The 3,615-nt window shown below is 36.6% G+C and overlaps 1 long non-coding RNA gene across 3 annotated transcripts; it reads right to left on the reverse strand.

The window, feature by feature from the left end:
- Positions 1-1,011: 1,011 nt before the first annotated feature.
- On the reverse strand, positions 1,012-2,783 carry LOC135302965 (uncharacterized). 3 transcript variants are annotated; one of them, XR_010364509.1, is made up of 3 exons: positions 2,550-2,783; positions 1,695-1,805; positions 1,012-1,492 (listed from the first exon to the last, which is right to left on the reverse strand). It is a non-coding gene; the product is annotated as an uncharacterized LOC135302965 (long non-coding RNA). The 3 variants fall into 3 exon arrangements; XR_010364510.1 differs by lacking the exon at positions 2,550-2,783 and having other exon boundaries at positions 1,012-1,323; positions 1,415-1,492; positions 1,695-2,019; XR_010364508.1 differs by lacking the exon at positions 2,550-2,783 and having other exon boundaries at positions 1,695-2,032.
- Between the last annotated feature and the right edge of the window lie 832 nt (positions 2,784-3,615).

A 3,615-nucleotide genomic window follows, 5' to 3' on the forward strand; every position in this document is an offset into this window, starting at 1 on the left:
AATGAAATCTAAATCGCAGGTGAAATAGTTAAGGAATGCCTGACTTTACTCTTATTTATGAAAAGGGAAAGCAACCCAGCTGGACCTTTTTTTCCTCATTTTTTCTCGACTGTACCAAATGCGAAACAAAGTAGTTAGGTGCAAAAACAAGAGGAGAGCCTGACCAGGTGGTCTGAGATTAACTGGTTTCTTTCCAAAAGCATAAAGAAATGACATGAACTAGATTTACATGTACCTGGAGCAATTTTCCTTCTTAGTAAGTGATAAGCTATGCTGAATCTCTGACGTTGCCTGAGTAACAGTATTCAAATTAATATATTTTCTTTTTTTAAAGAATGCCTTTTATCTAACAAATATTTCAGGGATTTTTCTTTCCCTCTTCTGGGATAATATTGCTGCAGGACTTGCAGACTGCAGCTAGAAGAAAAGAGAAAAGAAATGGCTGAATGTAATCGCCTGTCCACTACAGAGCAAGAACACAGTTCCTCTCCTTGTAAAGTAGTTCTTTTCAGTTCCATGGTGAAATATTTCCAAAATTCTATAAGACTTGAGTCATTAATGAGAAATAATTTCTCCAAATGGAGACTTGACGCAGAGAAAGCTATTCTGGAGGGCTTCTGTAACCACCACAGTTCTTTATTTTAAACTATTTCACATAGAGAGGAACTAGAAGAAGATATTTAAAATTAATATGCAAAGCAAGAAGGAATAGCAGGAATGGTACTAGAATACTATTTGAAGTGGGTCTGATGTGCAGAGAAATTAAATGGTTCATCTTGGCTTCCCTTTTGAGCAAATACACACAAGGATACCAAGGTTTCCAAAATAATAATAAAAAACATGGCCCAAATCTTAATGCATAAATGTGTGAGCCTACATGTCTGTGAGAAAAAGTAATTAATGAAAAGATACAGTTATAAAAAAAAAAAAGGAAGGGAGATTCAAGTGTAACCTTTGTAAAATATGTACTTATCAGTCTGTCAAAAATGTTTTTCAATATACCAGACCGTATAAGGTACCAAGTAGTTCATACTCCTTTATTTTACATACAGTGTTATGAGACCTAAGGAAACAGTATTGTCAAAGTTTAATCCCTTTAAATATTACACACCAGTATGCATAATGGTGATAGATGCACAGTCACCATCAGCACCAAAGCAGAAACTTCTGGAACTAAAAATGTAAGCCGTTCTAGTTGGATGTAGAAGATCATGAAGGAAAAAGGGCTCCTGTACAGACTGAAAAACCTCTAAGGAGTCTCTAGGCAATAGTCCTTAAGTCACCACTGAGTCCACAAACTGATGCTTGCTCATACAAGTCAGCCTATTAGTAAAAAAACCACAGAATAAGTAAGCAAAAGGGTTGCACCTTTGAGAGTGACTTAAATCACATACAGATGGTATATTATAGATACCAAATATCCACATAAGATCCTTGGTCCCGTGATGCAGCATACATCTTGCTCTCTGATCTCAGCATACGTCAAAGCCCACTGTAAGAAAACACCATATCAGCTTCATCTTTATCCCATTATTTTTCACATTACAGTATGCACCCCTAAATAACCAACTAGCTACACTAAATGAGAGCAATGATGCAATTCCTAGGTCTTGCACAAGGCACATGCAGGAAAAGGAATGAGATTGTTTGTTTAAGGGATATAAGGAGTGAAACAGAAGACAGAGGTCTCTTACCTTAGCTGGTGATATAAGAACATATTGAGTACTCATGTTTCTTCTTTGTGTTTCTTTTGTCTCTTGAAAATTCAACTTTAGAAGCTTGTGCACATCTTCATGCTAAGGTACCTGCATTAACAGACACAGTGATGGGAATCTACAAGTTTGTATTTTACTCCAGTGTGAAAATTGCAGTCTGTTGTCTCTCTGCTCTATGTCTCTTTTTTGTGAGTATAAGCAACAAAATTATTTTCTTAAACCTGGAAAGGTGAATGAGATATACAAACTAGAAATTCGCCTGCCAAATGCTTCTCATTCTACCAGAGCCCCCAGATAACACCCTCTGGATACTTGGAATGCAATTTCACCTTTAAAAGGAAGTATTCTTATCAGTCAGTTGATATTTTTAAACAACATATTGTCACTGCAAAATGAAAATCACTGATGACTCTCACAAAAATTCAGTACTGGCAGAGGTACAAAAATAATCTGTCTAAGTGTTAAGCCTTGGGACATACTGTTTATGCAGTCTAACAACAGCTCTTGTCTCAGCATAACATATATTAAAAATCTAGAACACACTTCAAGGATTATTAACATATATTAAAAATCTAGAACACACTTCAAGGATTATTTTTAGGGTTTTTTTTTTCCTGGCTCCATGGTTTTGCCTTTGAAATTATCTCCGAAACAATAGTATTGAATGCATATTTGTGCCTGTTATCCCAGGTATCCTCAAGAATATTTGAAAGGATTAAAAAAGACACTTGCCCTTCGGGGTTAAATGTTTTAGCTTTACTTGCATTGACATTGCAGGTGAAAGCCAAAAAATAAATAATAAAAAAAGAAATTAACCTGTTGGTAGCAACCTACCGTTTTCAGTCTTATTTCCAATCACACCGAGACAGAAAGTAGCCCTGACAATTCTGTGACTGCTCCAGCCCATTGTAAACAGGAGGTGGCAGTTCTAGTCTTTGATCCAATATGCTGCAGTGTTATAAAATGGCAGTAACTAGCTAGGGAAGACAGTTCCACAATATGCAAGCTAAATAGCTTTTCCAAGGCTAGCCGGAGCTGCTTCCCCTTTATTCCCTTTTTGTAGAAAGCTAAAATGTGTCACACAGAGAGAGAAAAAAAATAATAAAATAGAGCTGCCTTCTGACAGCTCAGAATTGGTACTGTGATAGAGACTCTTGAGCTAACTACACTGCATCCAAGGCTTTTTGTTTTTCTCTTCCTTTTTTTTCTGTTTTGAGTGTGCAAACACATAAAGATTGTCTTTATAGGGCTTTTGTGGCAAAAAGAATTCCTCTCTATTTATCTTGTGCTCTGTCTCATGCTTTAGCTTCAAAATCGTTCTTATCTCAGAAAATTCTTTTATTCTAAAATACTAAAATTGCACTTAAAACTAAATCAACAATACCCCTCCCCCAATATATGACAGGTAAAATCTAGCAGGAGTGGCTCAAAAATCCAGTGCAGCCCATTCAACAGGCCATTATTTTTTAAATTTCTGATGCCTTTCTGAAATACTGGTGAATTGCTAAGACATTGCTTTATCATTAAAGCAACTTCAGGATGAAATCTCTTCTGTTGGCTCTAGTTATGGAAAAGAGAGCTTTAACCTGCATGTTAAAAAGCCCTATAACAGTAAAGACCAAGCGCAAAGTAGAGCCATTGGAAAGTCTTTCACCACGGAGAGAAAACAGCAGAGCAAGGGAGATAAAAGGGTGTGAAGGATGCAGCCTGACATCTAAGAGGAACTATACTAGCAAGCATTGTACTTACTGCCTTTTAACCCAGCTCAGTGTCTGATCATGACAAATACCAGGAATCACAGCAGAAATATATTACAGAGCCATATTGAGAATTTTATAGAATGTCTGGAAGCTAGGTGGAAGGGAAAACTACTGAAAGCACGACATTCAGAATCATGCAG

The sequence above is a fragment of the Passer domesticus genome, chromosome 6 (genome assembly GCF_036417665.1).
Source record: "Passer domesticus isolate bPasDom1 chromosome 6, bPasDom1.hap1, whole genome shotgun sequence".
Lineage (NCBI taxonomy): Eukaryota > Metazoa > Chordata > Aves > Passeriformes > Passeridae > Passer > Passer domesticus.